Consider the following 20,818-nt stretch of genomic DNA (forward strand, 5'->3'; position numbering starts at 1 on the left):
CTGGCGTGGAGGGATTGCTATTTTTTGTATTTAATTCGTAGACTGTGCCATGATTCCCACCAGCCTAGAACAAGAACCCAGGCGCCTCATCCACCTGAGGCAAGTTGTCACATGGGCCTTGTGCTGTTGGTGTCTTGCTTTGTGGACAGAGAGTACGGATCACTCATTGGTTCCTGCTTCATGACTCTTCTAGTTGTTATTTGCTCTTTAACATCTATGGTTTTCAGTGGTCTTTCTTGCTTTGGTTCGCTGGCTTTTGATGTTTTGAATCCCCTCTCCCGGGTCAACTTCCTAGATCATGAGATCCTGAATAACTCCTGACTAGATGAGATTTTGTTCAGGACCATGCCTCGGTGTTTAATTATAGCCCTCCACAATCTCGGGTATATTTGACCAGCTTTTTCCCTAAGCAGACTATGAACCTATGACCATGTAGGCCTCAGGCAAGAGGGCTTCCTAAGGAACCCGCAAACCCCCGGCCATCCCTAAGTTTGGACTGCCCATTGTAGGTGGGGCCGCAGTCCAGTCATCATTTCTGGGTGGATGGGCATTTGCCTGTGGCAACCACAGCCTCACTGTGGTGGGCAGGAGGAGCTCTCAGAGTCCGGCTGCTTCTTGCAGCATGGCCTCTCCTCGGGCTAAAGCATTTTCTTCCTCTGCTGGTTCTGAGTCTCTGTTTACTTTATATCCACCAGTTGCATCTCTGCTTTGTCATCATAAACATCTAAACTGGAACCTTTGAGGGTTCCTTCAAGAAGGAGAGTTTGAACAACCTCTTCTTTTTTTTCCATGTCTTTTATTTATTTATTTATTTATTCATGTTTATTTTTCCATTACAGTTTGCTTTCAATATTATTTTGCATTGGTTTCAGGTGTACAGGAGAGTGGTTAGACAATCATAGTCTTTACAGGGCTCCCCTGATATGCCCAGTACCCACCTGCACCACCCACAGTTGTCGCAATGTTACAGGACACCTCTTCTTAGAGCGGGTGTGCTCACCAACGCTGTGCACTTTGACCCCGGCAGGATGGGCCATGGTGGGCTTGGCCATGAATTCCAGGCAAAGCGCATTTCGTTTTCGGTTTGGAACAGCACCAGGGATGCCTCCCCACCTCACATCCTTTCTGGATTGAGGCAGGCGATTACTGCCTACAGAAATTACCATCCGAACAAAAGAATCTTTGCGTGGCATCTGATTTATAATTAAACGTGGCGCTGCAGTGTCTGAAGCGTCTCATCCTGTGTAGTCACCATCTATTTCCTCTCGGAGTTCCTCTGCATGCAGCGTAGTCCCCTTGTAACCTGGCGAAGGACCCATTTTAGAAAAGAAAAAGGGAAAGTAGAATCAATGATTGCCATCGTAGGTCGAACTCAAACCACTGATAGTTTCTATTGTTTTGCTGGAGAAAACACTTTCATGTCCCTTCATTGACTGATTTACTTATTCAGCAAACAGATTTGTCTGTTGTTGTTTTTCACTTATGGAGTGTTCTTTCTTTCTTTTTAAATTTATCTTTATTGTTGGAAGTATTACAGATGTCCCCTTTGCTTTTGCTTTTTTCCTTTCCCATTGACCCCCCCCCCACCCCTCCTCCCTGCACCCACCTCTTCCAGGCCTTGCCACACTTTTGTTTGTGTCCATGGGCTATGCATATATGCTTACAAGTTCCCCGGTTAATATCTCCCTACCCCCACCTTCGCCTTCCCCACCCCCACCCTGCTCCCACCTTCTCTCTGAAATTCATCAGTCTGTTCATGGTTCTGTGTCTCTGGATAAGTGCCCTGCCTGGACCAGGAAGGGCTTCTGAGCATCACCTGGGACCTTGTTAGAAATGCAGATTCTTGGGCCCCACCCAGACCTTCTGAATCAGAAACTCTGCAGGTGGGGGGGTCCAGCAGCTGGGTTTGAAAGAGCTTCCTGGGGATGCTGCTGCTGCACACAACAGTGTGAGAACTGGTGGCGTGAAGCCCGTGTGAGCGTGTGAGGTGAGGGCAGCAAGGGGTGCACTCTCCCCATCGTCGAGGGGCTTGTGGTCCAGTCAGGGCACACGGCATCACCCATCAGTGAGGCAGAGTGACCTTCACGAAATGCGAATTGCTTCATACACTCACTTCCTAAGTCCCTCCAGGCAGTTCCCTTTGTACGGGAATAAATGTAAATGTGTGGTTTAGGCTTACAAGGCCTGGCATGCTCCATCCCCTGCCTACCTGCCCAGCCTCAGCTGGTGCATTCCCTCCCTGCCCTGGCGCTCTGCCACTCACACTGGCCTTCTTTCCGCTCCCCAGACACCCCCACTGACTGTGGGGTCAGCAGGAATCTGTGTTGAGGAAGATGAAAAACAAGAGAGAGAATTGCAAAGGTTAAGTAACAGGCTTGGTCACCGATGTATTTTTTCCTATGGCACACTATTTCTAAACCAGTGTCCCAGTTGGCTAATATATTACTAGATTGATGCTTTTATCTATTGGGATCATATGTTAATGTGATAATGAATATGAGTGGCCGCATCTTATCGTGTAGCCATCTGAGAGGACTTACGGGTCATGAAGGAACTATTAAATGTAGTTTAGTTGAGTCTTAGCATAATGTCGTTGTATTGATTTCTCTCTTTGAGAGTCGGTCCCGCAGGCACAGTGCTCAGCCACATGCTGTAGCCGAGTAAAGTGGCTGGAGGCACGAGGTGCTGAGGGTGAACTCCCCTGTGTGGCACCAGCACATCCCCGGAGCGGATGCGTGGTTCCTGGGATCTTCACTTACTTTTAGGGGAGACAGTGACCGTGTCCGCTGGCTTTGGCTCTGTAGAAACTTCCTGATGCGTGGCACTTTTGATCTTTGGGATAGTAAACGTGCCATGTGATTTGGGAACAAAGCAGCTGTTTGGATCTGTATTAAGTGTGAAAAAAAATGGTCCCTCGGGATTCTCTTTACAATACAAAGGGAACACACATTTTAACTAGGATCTGTTAAAGAAAAATCAATTTGTAATAGAGGCAAAGGGTGTCTTAAGGATTTAGGACGAGTAGAGCCAAGAACAGGGACCATGGTTTGGGTTTGGGTTTGGGTCTGGATTTGGTTTTGACTGCCCACAGCTCTTTCACAGTCCCCGGCAGTATTTTCTGATGGCGCATATGCAGTTTGGGGTTTTACTGGCTGTTTAGGGGGCCTCTCACTTGAGATGGTCAGCAGAGGGGGGAAGGCCGGTGTGCAGGAGCCATCCAGGAGCGAGGCCGGTGGGAAGTGCTGGCTCCCGACAGCCTCAGCTTCCCCTGCCTCATCCAGTTCCTCCAGGAAACCAGGGAGGTCTCCTCAGCACGGGAGCCCCCTGACTTGCAGGAAACCCTCAGCTAGTCTGGCCTGGGTGGCTGTGAACAAGACAGGCATGCCCTGTCCCTGCCTCTCAGGAGCCCACAGCCCGCAGGCCAGGACTTCAGCAAACAACTCCGAAGTGCATTTTCACACTTGGAAGGGTAAGGGAGCTGTGACAGGAGAGAGGAGGGCAGGCTCTCTCTGTGGACTCAGGTTGAGAACTGGAGGATGTGTCTAGGTTGGTGGCATGAGGGGGGGCTGGTTAAGGGAGAGTATCCCCAGGGAGCTGGCACTACCTCCTTTACTAGCTGGGCTCTGTCCCTAGAAGCTGCCACAGCAGAAAGTCTGCAGTGAAAAAACCCAGTCTCCCTGCAGGATGAGCTGCAGGGGCTGCGATTTCCATGTGTCCACTAACAGCAGGTGCACCGTGCCCGAGTGTGACATCCGCGTGTTCACCATACCTGAGTGTGACATCAGCACGTGCACCCTACCCGAGTGTGACATCAGCACATGCACCGTGCCCGAGTGTGACATCCGCACGTGCACTGTGCCTGAGTGTGACATCAGCACATGCACCGTGCCCGAGTGTGACATCAGCACATGCACTGTGCCTGAGTGTGACATCAGCACATGCACCGTGCCCGAGTGTGACATCCGCACGTGCACTGTGCCTGAGTGTGACATCAGCACATGCACCGTGCCCGAGTGTGACATCCGCACGTGCACCGTGCCCGAGTGTGACATCAGCACGTGCACTGTGCCCGAGTGTGGCATCAGCACATGCCCCGTGCCCGAGTGTGACATCCGCACGTGCACTGTGCCCGAGTGTGACATCAGCAGTGCACTGTGCCCGAGTGTGACATCCGCACGTGCACTGTGCCCGAGTGTGACATCCGCGTGTTCACCATGCCCGAGTGTGACATCAGCAGTGCACTGTGCCCGAGTGTGACATCCGCACGTGCACTGTGCCCGAGTGTGACATACGCACGTGCACTGTGCCTGAGTGTGACATCAGCACCTGGGCATGAATTTCTCTTCCGTTTGTCGGTTCCCCTCTGAGATCCCTCCTTTTGGGGGAGCCTCTGCTGGTCTCCTTCCTGAGAACATAGCTTGCTGGGGGAGGGGGAGGCATGTATTATTCCCTGGAAGACTCTTACATGGCTTTCTGGCGAGGCATTTGAGCATCTTCAGAGAATCTTGCTGAGTGTGGCCAGCAGCTCCTAGAAGGAAGGAACTGCCTCTGCCCATTGCCTTCTTGAACGGGAGTCGTCACTACACATGTCGCATCTGTCCCAGCCAGAGCGCAGTTTGAGGGCAGGCTCTGTCTGTTCTTGGTGCCCAGCATGCTGACTTGGCACAAACCTGGCTCTCAGCAATAGCTGACAAATGAAAGAAGGGATTCTGCAAATCCAAATGCCCTTGTAGTGCAGAGGCTTGGTTTCAGGAATGTGAAATAGAACCAATGCCTGATTCATCTATTTATCATCCGCCCATGTAGAGGCAGCTCTGGAGGACCCACTGCTTAACCGTGAACCGAAACACCATGCGTGGTGCGTGGTCAGTTCACAGTCCATCGTGGTTAGCAGAGAGAAGGCGCAAAACCGGCTCTGGCGTCTGGGTCCCTTCATGTTCTAGTCCCGCCGAACATGCAGCAGCCCCAGTGTTCCACCTCTCCTGGCATTCAGAAGCGACAGTGCAGGGTACCAGGCTCTGAGTGTGTCTGCTTCTCTTCAGACACATAGGGGGAAACGGGGGCATGTGCTCTGCCATGTGGAGTGCCCAAGGACGGCTCACTGGCCATCTGCACAGAGCCTGGGTGAACAGAATTGACAGGGAGCAATTCAATTTCAGGGTGTTCTGACTGGATTTTTAAAAACTTAACAAATTAAGGACGAAAGTAATTTGAAGCATCTAGGTTTCTATCTGCTGTTTCTGAGAAGACAGAGGGTTTCTTTGATGAAAGCGAATGGAGCGTTTCTGCAGACCTGAAAAATCTGAGCCTGTGATGCAAAACAGAACCTACAAGTCAATTGTGGCCCGGGTGCCAGTATGGCTGGCCCACACAGGGTCCTCGAAGCCTGCAAATAGCACATTAAATCTAGCTTTCTGGATTGGGGGAGGGAGGGAGGGATTAGGTGACCTAACTACACAAGGCCATATTCCCAGAGAGTCCATGCAATCCCCTTCGTAAACTCCTCACTAATGTCTGCATTGCTTACACCCTTCATGCCCCTCATGCCTGTACCTCCCTGGCCACTGTCAGCACAGTGAGCAGCTCTGACTGGGACTTGCAGAGGAGGGCCAGGTGGTGGGCTGGCTGTGGTCAGCTGCAGCGTGATGATGTCTCGGTTTGCCTCTCCAGTCGCCTGTCCAGATGCCACACGCCAGGGCCTGTAGGGTCAATGTCAGTGGGTCCCCAACCAACCCGAGCTTCTCATGAGAACCAAGTGGGCACCCACCCAGGCCCCACCTCAGGGATTCTGACGCAGTTGCTCTGGGCTGTGCACTTTGGAAAGCCTTCAGTGTGGTCTGTGCCCAGCTCCCCTGCGCTCTGGACAAGTGTTCTGCTCCCATCGGCACTCTTCTTGGCCCAGATCCTCTTCCTGAATTGGTCTTGAACATCACAAACTACGGTCATAAGCCACGGAGTCAAAGAACACACATGTCAAAGTGGCTTTTAAAAATAAAAGGGGTAAAGTGCAAAAACCAAAAGTATTTTGGTTTGAAATACCAACTATACCAACAAAAAATGGGACTTGGGTGGGGAAGATGGCAGACACAGGTGCTTGCCTTGTCTCAGACACGGGCGTGGGAGGCGCTGCTACGTCTGCTGGTTCCTGGGGCAGTCTGGTTGGTGCTTCCTACAGGCAGCCTGCTATTTTCTCGCTAGATTCTTGTGAACTGTGTTTTTCTTTATGTAGACAAGTCAATACTTGTGCCAGACTAGATCTAGTATTTGCCTCCTTTACATGTTCCTGGTTTTCACTAAGCCCTTTTAACCTGCTACATATGTTTTCCATCTACATGAATTTATTGCTTCTTTTCATAGTTTCAGCCTCTTCTTCTGGTGCATCTGTTATCCTCAGGTTCTTCACTATCTAATGCCCATATCCATCATCCTGCCCTTCATACATTACATCTCTATATTCCGGGATAATGCGCAAGTGGGTGCGTTATTTCACGATGTATTTTTTATGTCGGTGACTGAGCTCTTAGCTGCTGCTGCTGCCCATCGTGAGGCCATTATTACATGTCTAGTGGGTGGTGGGTGGTAGACGTCCCCTTCCATTGTCCATCCTCTGCCTGAGTGCCCCCTGTGAGCTTTCAGACTGATAGGGAAACTGAGGCTGTGGGGATGACTTGCCAAAGGTCACATGATTGGCTCCTAGTGAGGGTGGGAATCCAACACTGGTCTACAATCCAGGGCCCTTTTTATCCTCAAAGCTCCACTTACAAGATCAACTCTGAGGTACAAAGTAATTGCATAGACAAAAATCATTACTATCATCACCTAATGAAAATATCGCACCTATTGAGTGTGAATATCCCAACTGAGCACTGTTTGCCCCATATTCACCATCCCTCCCCTTCTCCAGCACAGCTTGCCAAACAGCTTCCCTTAGAGCAAGGTAGCATGTGGAGAGAGTGAAACACGGTGATTTTCAGTTGGGGGCAGTTCTGCCCACCCCTCAGGTCCGGTATGAGGAGGGTGCTACTGAGATCTAAAAGGCAGAGGCGCCCTAACCGGTTTGGCTCAGTGGATAGAACATCAGCCTGCGGACTCAAGGGTCCCAGGTTCGATTCCGGTCAAGGGCATGTACCTTGATTGCGGGCACATCCCCAGTGGGGAGTGTGCAGGAGGCAGCTGGTCGGTGTTTCTCTCTCATCGATGTTTCTAACTCTCTATCCCTCTCCCTTCCTCTCTGTAAAAAATCAATAAAATATATTTAAAAAAAATAAAAAATAAATAAAAGGCAGAGGCCATGGCCCATGCTAAACAGCTCAATGCCCCCACCCACACAATGCCGCATAAATATACATGTGACAATTTCTGATTATGTGTATAGAGTATTGAGATTTCTAAATTAATAATTCATTTTAAAACATTACTGAATTCCTAGTAGCTTTTCATCATCAGGTGTTTTTCTGACTCAAATGACAAGAGCAATACTATTACTTGGGGGGAGGGGTGTGCAAAATTGTTTGATCTTGAAAAGGGGTCCCCATCGAAAATGTGCTGCTCCTGCCGTTCACGATACATGTGAAGTTTGGTTGTGCCTTTGTCAAGTAGCTCCCAATCCAAAGGAAAAAAAACCCGAATGCCTGATGGCTCTCACCAGTGGCTACAGTGTCAGGGCAGATCTGGCGAGCAGATGTTTGTGGTGGAAACTTTCCACTCTAGAATAGTTCCTTCTGAGGCAGGAGGGGGGTTAGGCCAGAGAAGAATGTGCCAGACAATATGCCCCTTTTGCTAATCAGTGCTGTCATCTTGGCTGCCCCTCCAGCAGCCTCGTCTTCCTGAGATCTTCAGTAAAAAGGCCATTCAACAAATACATCTGGCATTAGCCAGGATTGTTCTAGCTCAGCTCTAACAAGGAATGGATTTAATCAGATTCAAAGGAACTTTAAGACTCATTCCATAACAGCGTTACATCTCCGGAAGAGCTCCGGAAGGCAGATGATCGAAAACCCGTTTCTTGAGCAAAACTTGCAAATGACGAATGCAAAGTAATTGAGTTGGCTGTGCACAAGTCTGAAATCTTAGAGACATTTCTCAGGCGCATCGGGGCACATACTATATCCAGGGCTTCACTGGATTAATCTAATTAGTCTTCATAGCAAGCTATGAAGCCAGTCCTGATCTTATGACTATTTCATAGAGATAGCATCTAAGGCTTAGGCTCGCTAGGCAACTTGGCCAAAGTCACAGTTACTCCTTCTGCTTTAACCATTGGGCTGATAATACAGTCACACTGCTGGTTTTGAGTAAACAAGCTACTATTTTAAGCTCTACCCCTTGTTTATTTCATTGGAAAATGCATTTCTTATAGACATGCAGTTATTATGAGAAAGGCTTATTTGAGTTCATTTTAATAAATTTGGCAAAGGCTAGTATATATATAAAACAGTAACAGAAACACTGAGTTTGATGAGAAATGTATTTCCAAGTTGTCTTCTCTCCTCATTTGCAGCCTCCACGCATGATAGGGTGTGACACAGCGGTCACTTGCAGAGAATCAGAGTGATCCTCCAGGCAAGACTCCGGCGCTTTCATTAACAAGATGTGGTTTTTAGCTGATCACATGGCTTCTCGGGGTTTCAGACTTCTGGCACACAGCAGGTCATAGTTTATGTAACAACCATTTATTTGGCATCTGTTAGATGTGCAGATATAATAATAATCCTCAAGTAATGTGATCTGTTGTAGAAGAGACATCTGTACCTCTATGAGGGGCTCTGAGCACTGCAGGCTGCCTAGTCAGGGAGATACCAGCAAATGCTTATTGAGTGCCTACTGTGTGTCAGCAGGCTCTATTCCAAAAGGGAGAGATTGCTGCTGTGGGGGAGTGGGGGGGGGGTGCTGGAGTGATAGTAAAACAGTAAACAAACAAGGTGATTTCAGAGACCAGCTAATTGCTTGAAGAAAATGCAATAGAGCAGTATAATAATGAATAGGGATAGGAGGAGCTATTCTACCTAAGATAATCAGAGAAGGCTTCTCTGAGGAGGTGACACACACACACATACACACACAAAAGCCCTGGGAAATGAGGACAATTTTCTAGGCAAGGGAAATAATTTTATCTGTTAATATTGCTATAGCAACACCTTTTGGGTTAATATGTGTGATTATGCTTTTTTCCATCCTTTTATTTTTCAGCATTTTTCTTCCATTTCATAAATAACATAAAGCTTTTTTAAAATCTGTGTCTCTGCCTTTTGATGCGTGAATTTAAGCTGTTTATGTTTATTGTAATTAATCCATCTGGACTTAACTTTGTCTTTTTATTTTGTGTGTTCTATTATGATTTTTTTTTTCTTTTTCTTTTCTTTTCTCTGCTGCCCTGTTTGAATTGACTGTGCTTTCTCTATTTCTTTTTATTTTCTATTCTACTGATTTGGAAGTTATATATTCTATTTGTCTTCCCTTCATAGTGTGGATATTATCTAATGCAGATTTTGGAAAACACTCACAGTCCCTTAATGCACCTTCTTCAGTTGGTTTAATGGCTTTCTCTAGTGTCCTGACTCCCGGTGGTTTTCTCTTTAATGGGGAAGGGTGTAAATGCAAGTGTAGAATATGGTCAGTGTGAAGATTATATCTTGCAGTATGGATTTCCAACTTGCCTTTGCCAAGACTTGTGCCCTGTTACTTGAGGGATCTGGTCATTGACAAACTGTAAAATCCTCATGTGTTATGGGTAACAGTGTTGCTTCTAAGCAAGCAATCTCTTGGTTTCTTCTGTTGCCCTTCTCCTTGTCTGCATTTCAGCTCTTGTAAGTGATGATAAACGTTAAATGGCTCCTGTAAAACTGTTGAATTGGCAGTTTTTAAACTGCATAAAACACTGACATTTTCATTAGATCCTGGCCCCGAGGAGTGTCCGGCTTTCATCATAATGGATTTGTTTACTTCTGCAGAGAGTCTTAATGTGCTGCCTATGAGAGAGATCTTACTGTCACCTGCTCTTAAATGAGAAAGTCTTTGTTCCGCCAAAGATTTTTGGAAAAGGATTTGAAGAGTTTTTTTCACTGCCCCCGCCCCCTTCCTCCGCATCCCTAGCTCCCCATGCCATCTCCCAAAAGGGTAAGGGATGAGAAGAGAGTCTTTGAAGAACTTCGGGATTGGACAGGAAGAATTTCAATGTAAAAATATCCTGCAGAGTCCATTAAGAGACAATGTTAGAAATTGCTATTAAACCACTATTTAGTTTCAGTGTATCCTGTTAGAGATAAGCAAGTTATATCTATGTCTTTGTGACCTCAATCTTTTGGTCTACATTTAAACAGATATCTTGATTTTGTGTATATTAGCAGAGAAAACGTTTTAAATGGCTGGGTCCTTATAAGAAAAAATAAGAAAAGAGAAGACTTTTATCTTCTGATCATTGCACTATATTTTCAGCATTTTTTCAGAAGATGCCAAATTCTTCATGAACAAATGTAGAGTCTTCTCCATTTAACAAGCTGGAAACTGTGTGTGCTGAAAGGGCCGGGAATGTTAACTTTCCTGGAATCAACAAGTTCGCAATTTATGGCAAGATTTCTTGCTTATTTTTAAAGGAACTTCCTTTTCCGTATTAGCTCCTTGAATATGTCATTGGCAGGTTTGTCTACTTTTGCATTTCAAGAGAGGCAGCCTAGCATGGGAGGCAAAGTCCCGGAGTCAGGCAGATCAGCATTTGAATTCTCCTTCCAGGACACACTAGCTGTGTAATAGTGGATGAGTTAATGAACCTTTCTGAGCTCTGTTTTTCTTTTCCTTAAAATGAAAATAATAAATCAACTTTTCAGAGTTGATATGAACATCAAATAAAATAATATATGCGAAGTGTTTAACACAAAACCTGGTACATAGTAGGGGACCATTTAATGACATTTGGTGATGAAGATGACAAAGATGATGATGCAAGTGGTGATGGTACAGACAATGGTAATAGAGATGATGATGGGGATGGTGATGAGGATGTTGATGATGGTAGTGATAATGGTGATGAAGATGGTGGTGGTGGTAGTCAAATTACTGGACGTTAGGAGTCCTTTGAAAAAGGCTAAGAGAAGTTTATTAAATAACTTGAGAAAAGACAGAATTATCTGTTATTACCTGACCTATAGTTCCCCAACTGTTACTTGGATACTTTCAGTCAATTAGGAGATCCTTTTTGAATAAAAATCCATTATAGACAGAAAACCACAAAAGCCTACTTCACTCATACAACTTTCTTTTCAGGCCTGTACCTGTTTTTGAAAAGGCTAAGAAGTGTTACTTTGAGTCATTTGATCCTTTTGACATCCATTTCCTTCCTAAAGCTTGCTGATTCCTTGGCATGTATGACATTAGATGTCCTGGGGTTCTTCTGTTTCTTTGAACATTTCTCTGCCATCTTTGCCAACTTCTCTTTCTTTAGTCATTTGGATACATGTGTGGAACTTAGAGAAGGCAGTGCAGAGAGGGCCAACAGGGAGGTTGGGGCAGAAGCTGATTGTAGTGTCACGGAAGCAAAGATGGGCAAAGTTCCAGGTAGAGCGGGAAGGTCAGTAATTTTGAATATCAGAGAAATGGTTAGGATGAGGAAGGTTGAGCAAGACCAATACTTTTGTCTATGAAGGTTCAGTTTTGGCATTGGGACACAAAATCACTGGGATGGTGAAAGACGAAGGATGGGAGTGTACCTGGGAGGTAAGGGCATGGAGGCCACAGACATGGAAGAGAGAGAGGAGGTCGCAGGGTGGAAATGCCTTTTTTTTTTTTTTTTTTTTTTTATAAAAGAGGATAAAGTGTATGTTTAGACCAAGAGGAAGGAGCCAAGGGAAGGTGAGTACAAAAATACAAAAGCAAGTAGATATTAGTCCTGGAAGGAATGGGAAAAGGAGGATGAGAAGTTGATTGACCCATAAAAGCATCCACCACATCCCCAGTGAACAGATGGGTGAGGAACAGTGTAATCTGTGAGGCTCATGTTGAATGACCTTGATCTTCTGTTAAAAGAAGGTGAGCCTTGGCCTGTAGCTCACTTGGATGGAGTATTGTCCCCTACACTTAAAGGTCAAGGATTTTATCCCTATGATCTTCTGTGTACCATAAGTACCCTATAGTCCCACAGATGGCCCTATACTGCTCCCACTTCACCCATGGGCCCCTCCCTTTCCTTCTCCTCATACCCAGCCCAGCTTTCAGATGGTTATCACATAGAAATAAATCACTGGATGATTTGCACCAAAGTGAGGACGATTGCAAAGGTGTATTGTCTCATCCCACCCAGGCATTAGTGTGACAGGTAGTTGAGTGGAAGGAGCACAGGATCAAGAGTCGAGGGCATGGAGTGTAGTCCCAGGTCTATCTAGTCGGTTACCCTATTATTGTGCCCTTTATAGCACAGGGTGTCATGTCTTTCTTGCTTGCCATTCCATCACTAGCCAGTTATCTAGTACGTGGTATATAGTAGGTGCTGATGGAATTTATTTGAATGGGTTAATAGAGAGAGATAAAGATCTTCAAATATCCCACTATTCTATGCAAGTATGAGGGACTGTTACTCCGATGTGCATTTTAGCAGGCATAATATCATTCCAAAGAATGAATTTCTAATAGTAGAATGTCAGCTACCACTGGTGGGCCAGTGAAAGGAGATATTTTTAGCAGGGCTTTACAGAATTGCTTAGATTTAACCATCTAATGTCTACATCTATTGGTTTGGCTTACAGATAAATTAGCTCCTACTTCTTCAGTAATCTGATCCAAGGTGATTTAGTCATTTCTTATTCTTAATGTTAAAAATATATAGTGATCTGTCGTTATAGACAGAGCTATGGTCCGGGCAAGGCAAAAAGAGATGAAATGGGTTCTAAATAGAGAAGCAGAGTTTCCTTCTCATCCACTCTTTCTACATTCTCCACCCTCCCTGCTAAATAAGATCTTTCTCTACCTTTCCCCAGGACCCCACCAGCATGGAGAAATCGATTGTCAACCAAATCCCCAAAGAATAAAAGAAAAATATGTCTTCAGAAGGAGAGGGCAGAGGGGAGAGATGGAAGCATCAATAAAGGCTAAAGGGATTGGCCTAGAGTGTGCAGAATCCTAGAGGGTGTTTATTTTCAAAACAAAAGCTTACCGATCAGGTACTTTTCAACAGATGAGAAAAAGAGAAGGAGCAAAGCTTGTGCCTGGGCTTGGGGACATGCCCACAGTGGCCCGAGCTCCTGAGTCAGCAAGACTGGCTTTTGTTCTCCTGGGTCTGGCGGCAGCTTCTAAGGACACAGGATTCACTAGTGAGCCAGTCATATGCTCTAAGAAGGCTGCGTCTGGCCCGGCCACCCTTCCAGTTTTGCTGGGTCCCTTAGAATCCCAACTTCCTGCCCTGCCCACACTCTGGAACCGCCCAGGGAAGCCTCACCAGACATGCATTGGCAGTCAGCCTGGCATGATGAGGAGATGTTCTTCACAAGGCCCGCTTTTGGCTGGCATCTTTTTGGGCACTGCTCTTTCCCACAAATATTTCTTACAAAAAGCCTTTGAGACAGGAAAGCCATCTTTTCTTTAGAACCTATGTGTCAGAGTAGTAGACAGACATAACTCGATTTAAAATCCTCTTAGGCCACTTCTGTGCTGTGTGACCTTAAGCAACTGGGTTACCTTTTCTGAGCCTCAGTTTCCTTCTTGGTAAAATGGGACAAATTGGACCTGTGCCATCGGTGTGGTAAGGATGAGGCTAATGAAGATGAGGTGTTTGACAGATGGTCTGGCAAAGAGAAGGTCAGTGTTGTCAGTGAACCTGGCTGGAGAGACCCCCAGAACCCAGCCAAGACATGAGCTTTTTATCCTTGTTGGGGATGTTTGGTTTGGGCCTCAGTCAGCTGCTTCTTCGATCAGAACCACACACACGCTGATGTTTTGAGTGATGGTTCTCTTTGTAAATAGCTCCTAGTCTGCATGAGTAACCACATCACGCAGGCCCTGCCTGGGCCCTGGGTCTCTGTGTCTGTGTTGGAAAACAAAGGGTATGAACTCGATGTTGATTCATTTTAACCACCTCTGGGTGCCACTCCAGCCCCGATGTCTGGAGGCGCTCCGCTGGGCCTTCTACATCCGAGACCTCCCTCCTGATCGCAGTGCAAGGTCCCACAGAGGTGGACACAAGGGGTCATGTGTGGTAGAACACAGTCCTGAGGAAGAGAAGAGACAAAGCACAAGAGTGAAATGAAAATACTGCTCTATAAAGAGCACGTGTTTTTAAAAAATTGTTTGCAAAATGCTAAAAACACACGTGAAAATCAACCACAATTCTACTCCCTCTAGTTATGCATAGAGATAGAAAACAGGAAGCCGGTTTTCTGCACCCCCTCCTTTTGGCATTTTAGTGTCTGTCCTTCCCACTCTCCCCCTCAGTTTGAAACACATGTCCCTATTTACATGTATACAGACCTGGATACGTACTTTTACAGGACTGGGGTCCGCAATTTGTATTTTGGGGTCATTGCCGTTCACTGATACTACATCGAGTTGGTCCTTTCAGGTCAGTATATGTAAATCTCCCTCCTTGTGTTTAACCAGCATCCTGTTTCATAGTGTGGGAAAGCCATATTTACTCAGTCACACCCTTTTGATGGGCAATAGGTTGTTTCCAGTCTTTTTGTTGGTACCAAGGAGGCTGCAGCAAATGGACATTTATGTTTTGCTGCGTATTATGGTTGTTGTACTTCTGTGGAATCAACTCCTAGAAGTATGACTTCTGAGTCAGAGGGTATATTCTCTTTAAATTCCAATTGAGACTTTCACATTGGTTTCTACAACGTTTGAAATCACCTTATGCACCCACCAATTTCCCCATAACATTGCCAGCTTTGGGCATCATCAGTCTTGATTTTTTCAGAGTCTATTGAGTGGAAAGTTGTCTCACTGTTTCTATTTTATTTATCTTACTTAGATTTAACTTCTTTTCATGTGTTCATTGGCCATTTTTGTCCTAGAAATTGCCCATTTGTATCCTTTTGAGTGAAATTGTCTTTAATATATATATATATATATATATATATATATATATATATATCATCTTTATAATTGATTAAAAATGAATAAAGTGGTTTTTTGATAAATGCGTTGAGAATGCAAGACCTCCCATGGCTGCTGGGAGGAGAGGGTTTCGTAGAGTGGAAGTGGGTGAGTGAAAGGCAGTAATGACTCCTTCAGTGTGCTGTGTAGTTCACAGGCATTTTTTCTCACATGTATTATTGCCCCCATATGCTCCTCAGTGCAGTCCTGGGAGGTAGGCTGAGCTCCAGATGACCTCTTAGCTGTCAGACCTTCACCTTGCCCCTGACTGATGAGGCTTGCCTCTTGGGCCTGACCTGAGAATTCCAAATCCTCTGCTTGCCTGTCTCCTGCTGGGACTATTGCCTGACAACCTTTCATTGCCCTGCGCACACCACCCCTCCCAAATCCCACATGAGCTCTGCACACTTCTTAGAGTCCTGGGAACCCTTTACAACCTCCTTTAGGAATTTGGTACCATCTGAAAGACTCCTCATGAGGCCTGTGGGTGACGGTAGTTTTTATTCTGGTGAATAAAAATTAGTTACTGTTTATTGCGCACTTACCATGTGCAAGGCCAATGCTATGGTTGGTCAAGTCCATTGCACAACTCCAGGGGGTACCACTCACTGCATAGTCCTGGGAGATTTGCAGAATTATTTCTGCCTGGTGGCTGCAAAATGTCTTGAAGAAGGGTGACTTTTAAAAAAAATTATAAAGAATCTCCAGAATAGTGGGCAGCAAGGTTAACGATGTGCCAAGCACCATGCTATGTGCTCTAAACACATTCATTTTTTAATCATTCCAATAGCCCGCTGAAGTTGATGACATTACACCCTCTGCCCCCTCTAAAACTGAAGAAACGGCCTCAGAGAGGTTAAGTTACTTACTCAAGACACACAGCCAATAAGTGAACTCAGGTCCAATTGTTCCCAAAGTCTGTGCTCAACTCTTGGCCTGCCCTTCCTCTGTATTAGGATCCTGTTACCTCCAGAGTCCTCTGCGACACCCCAATCCATGGTTATGGTACCAGCACTGGGTTCAGTCCTCCACTCTCTTCCTACAACACTCTAGAAGGGTGGTGTGGCCAGTGGGTGAACTTGAAACTATCCAAGGGACCCTGATGACCCAGTGGTGCCTTTCTGTGAATAACCCTGAAGCATGAGGGCCCAGCTGCTGCCCCATAGCAATCTCATCCGGAGGTCAGCACCTCTGAGTCCCACCTGGGAAGGAGGAGCCCCCTTTTTTGATGTACATTCTTCCTCAGTCAAGGTTTCCTGCTCTCTGTCCCAAGACCCATTTTCTCTGACCACACTCAGAGTATGGGTAACAGTAACGCAGAGGTGCTAAGAGTAAGAGCCAACATTTCCCATCTTCTGACGATGGTGCTGATGGATGGGGACTGGACCTGGTGAAAGGGCTTTTCTGGAATTGATTCATCAGGAGGAGGGATTTCCCTTTCGCTCTCTGCTTTCACTTCTGAAGTTCATGTGTCTTTTTAACATTCCGCCGGCTTACTGGGGCCTAAGTGGAAAGTCGTCTTTAGGATCCATTTGTTCTGACTCAATTGCCAAGGCTTTATGATGTTGTTCCCGCTCTTGGAAAAGTGCTCCAAATGGTTTGCATGACTGATGCGCTCCAAGGCGCCCTGATTAATGGTGGGGAGGCCCTGGCTGGAGGACCATTCCTGGAAGGAGGGGCTGGGGTCTGTGAATGCCATCACAGTCGGGCTCCAGAAATGAGGATGTCTCCCCTTAACGCTGTTCAGCGTGGAGCTTCGTGCTGTTTCCTTGAGGAAAACCATTGAGGAAACAACCTCGATGCTTGTGCCAGGCTCACGTGGGGAGTAACGAGCCACAGCTCTGGGTTCGGCTAGGAATGCAGACCACGTTTTTAGTCCTGTGGGTAATTTATTCTCTCTGTGGCTTCCAATCATGTGTCTGGTCAGTGAAAGGGGGCGTTTTTGCAGTTCTGAAGGCAACAGTATTTACTTTTTAACAGTTCTGAAGCCAGACAGCTGGTTGCTATTACCAACCAGCACTCCTTGTCATGCTGACCCTGTGTGAGTGGCTCCCTGTGATTCCTGGCTGTGGAATGGGGTTGATAAGACCTGTTTTATAAGGTCATTGCTAGGATTACATGGGATAATCCATGGGATAACATGTGTGAAGAACTTAGCCTAGGGCCTGGCACATGGAAACCGCTGAGCAGTATTCTCACCAGCGCAGCAGACAAGGCACTGTGACCGCAGGGGACGCGGATGACCCGGCTCTGCTATGGATTTGATAGCCACTTTGGAGCACGACTGGGCAAAATCTAGTCACGCGGAAAGTAGACATTTGCTATGACATAGCAGTTCCGCTTTTAGGCAGATACCTTAGGGAATTGTTTGAATCTGTGTACAGGGGGACATGTGCTATTAGTGTCACTGAGGCTTTAGGAAGCATTTGGATGGTATTCAGAATGTTCATCCAAATGTTCATCAGTGGGAGTTCTGGTATATCTATGCAGTGGGAGACATCACAGCATGAAAATGCACTGGGACCAATTGCATTCACATGGATAAATAGCAAAAACATCATGTTGAACGAATGAAGCAAGTTTAAGTATGATAGTATGATAACATTTATTTAAAATTTCAAAACTTGAAGATTTATTCTACATATATTAATGGAAACATAGAGAACAACAGCATTAAATGTATAGCATTCAATAAGATGTATAACAAACACAGGAATAATACTCTCAACTTTCCTTAGTGTTTACTTTGGGATTAGGGGAGGTAGAAGACGGAAATCAAGGATGTGGGGGGCTTAAATTATATTTGTATGTTTTGTTCCTGGAAAAAATGATTTAAAGGGAATATGGCAAAATGCTAAGATTTATTTACTCCACTGGATGGTGGGGATATATGTGTTTTAAATACTTTCTTTTCAGTTTTATTCTTCATGTTTAAAATATTTCACGGTAAACATTGTAGTAAACAAAATCAAGTTGTCTGTGGCAGAGAAGAAATGATACAGTGACAACACTCCTCTCCAGGAGTTTGTCTCTCTTTTACCTGCAGCAAAAGGTGTGTGTGTGGCGGGGGGGGGGGGGGGGGGGGGCGCCCTAAGGAACTTCATTTTGTGTCACAAGCATGTGAAGCATTAGGATATTTAAAAATAGTTACCATGCCGGTGTTTCTGTCTGTAAACGCAGAATGGGGGGATATATTTGGTAATCGTTGCATTTCAAATGCAGTAATATACAGTTACACTTTAATTATAAAATCTTCCCCAGAGTAGCGTGGGATCTATGAATAGCATTTCTCTGAGCATCGTGGCTGGGATTCTCCTTCCTGCTGGCCTGGGATGGCTGGGAATTCGCACTGAAAAGGCAGGGAGGGCCCTAACTGGTTTGGCTCAATGGATAGAGCATCGGCCTGCGGACTGAAAGGTCCCAGGTTCGATTCCAGTCAAGGGCATGTACCTTGGTTGCAGGCACACTTCCCAGTAGGAGGTGTGCAGGAGGCAGCTGATCAATGTTTCTCTCTCATCGATGTTTCTAACTCTCTATCCCTTCCTCTCTGTAAAAAATCAATAAAATATATTAAAAAAAAAAAAAAGAAAAGGCAGGGAGGGATGCACAGTCCAAGAGGCACTCCACACATCTTCCCAGGACTTCTCTGGGGCATGTAACACCAGGTCCTCTGCTTGCATCTACGGAGAGCTTGTGGGCACCTGCCTTTCCCTCATACCATCACACAGGTCTTCCTTTAGAAATGTGGTCCCCTCAGCCAATTCTCTCCCTCTGGGGAAATATCAAACCCCCTCCCCCCCCGTTTCCTCTTTGTTCTTCCTCTACCCCCCATAATCACTATTTCTTCTCCGGCTCAGGGTCACCTCAGGTGCACCAGTGCCAGAATGTCAGGCCCGCAGCGGGGGGCCTGTGCCTGGCCGGGACACAGCCCAGGGGCTCCCCGCTTCCCCTGGGGGAAGCCTTGCTCTCAAAGCTGCTCCCCCAGAGCTTCCTTTGCGCCTTGCCTCCCACCACTACAGGCTGAGGGGAAAGGATTTTCTTGTCTTGTTTTCAGTCTGGTTTTTTGATTTTCGTTCTGCGGTTCTGCTCTGCCTCGCTTTGTTTATCGGCATCAAAGCCCAAGCCAGCTGTGTTTGTTTGCGGATCTTTCATTTCCATGAAACCTGGGGATTTTTCTGGGTCACTCTGTGTTCTGAATAATCAAGAAGGTGGTTCACATGGCCACAGAGGAAGGACTGGGGTCAGAGAAACCTCAAACCCACAGAGGCCCCTCGGTAGCCCTGCCCTGGTCCTGGATGACTGGGAAGAACAATTAAACATACTGACACGACTTGGGGTTTTGTTGTCTTCCAGGGTGAAGTCCCCCAAAGAGCTCTCTAACAAGGGCATTTGGGTAGAAATCTTGCTGTTATTTTCAGCAACACCATATGGCAAAGATCGCATTGTAAAGTCTAGAACCTCAGCAGTTGCAGGGGTAAGGGAGAGGGGCGTGCTGGGAGTTTTCTTCATATCTTAATAACTGGACCCTTAGTTGGATTATTAAGGGCCTGTGGAGCTGCTTGCTGGAAGAGCACTGGGCTGAATGGAGCCCCAGGGACCTAGCCATGGACCAAGCCACTGGATGCCCCAGGACAGTTACTGGTGCAAAACCCTGAGCCCTGACAGAGGAGAAACGGAAAACCGAATAGAGGCCCCTTTTAGAAATTTTCTAAGGCTGTTCCCCACCTGCTAAGTGCTGCCCAGCAGACAGCACAGACCATTGTGGAGACCATACTGGGTGCCACTTATCTCAGAACAAGCCAGGGAATCTGGGCTGAACAAACGGCACCACTTGAATTTTACAGTACACGGGGGAGCTCCACCAGATTGCGGGGACCACAGCAGCGCAGGCAGCTCAGAAGTGCCCAGTGTCTGCCTGCCCCGCCCCCCCCTCCACCGAGGGGACTGACATACATCAGGCTCCCGACACAGCAAAGAAGGCCGTATTTGGATTTGTAACTCCCCGGGCATTCGCAGGCAAGTCTGGTTCTCCTAGTCCAGTGGTCGGCAAACTCATTAGTCAACAGAGCCAAATATCAACAGTACAACGATTGAAATTTCTTTTGAGAGCCAAATTTTTTAAACTTAAACTATATAGGTAGGTACATTGTTATTAACTTAATTAGGGTACTCCTAAGGCTTAGGAAGAGCCACACTCAAGGGGCCAAAGAGCCGCATGTGGCTCGTGAGCCGCAGTTTGCCGACCACTGTCCTAGTCCATTGACTTGGCGATAAAATCAAAGGTCTGCTCAGCTTGAAATAAGCCATTTGTTTGGACACCTCTCCTTCGGATGGGACTGCCCGAGTGCCCTGTGGGTGCCAATTAGCAGGTGGCGTCCCCTGTCAGTCTCCCCAGTTCAGTGAGGGATTGCTGCTCTCTGTCTGATGTTGTCCTCGAACATGTCCTCCTAGCCCCCACTCTGGCGGCTCTTGAAAAAGGCAGCCTTGGCCGTGAGATGTGGACTGTGGCTGCCTCTCGGCAGTCAAGAGCAAGGTCGTAGCTGGCTCATTTAAGTGACCTGTGGGCAAGAGAGCAGAGAGTCTCCCATGGAGTGGAGTGAATGGGAAGGTAGGAGAGGTGTGGTTTCCAAACCTCCTCTCAAGGCCAGCAATTGCCTTTCCTCTGAGTCTCAGCTACACAGGGGGTAGAGCCAGGAACGGAGCCCAGAACACCTGGCAGGAGTAGCTGACAGCAATAGCA

The 20,818-nt window shown here is 46.6% G+C and overlaps 1 protein-coding gene across 1 annotated transcript in view; it reads left to right on the forward strand.

Moving 5' to 3' along the window:
• Window positions 1-20,818, forward strand: part of ERC2 (ELKS/RAB6-interacting/CAST family member 2) — an 871,001-nt gene that overhangs the window by 775,212 nt on the left and 74,971 nt on the right. The gene's annotated exons all lie outside the window — the stretch shown is intronic.

This window comes from Myotis nattereri (assembly GCF_964212035.1).
Source record: "Myotis nattereri genome assembly, chromosome: 14".
Classification (NCBI taxonomy): Eukaryota; Metazoa; Chordata; class Mammalia; order Chiroptera; family Vespertilionidae; genus Myotis; species Myotis nattereri.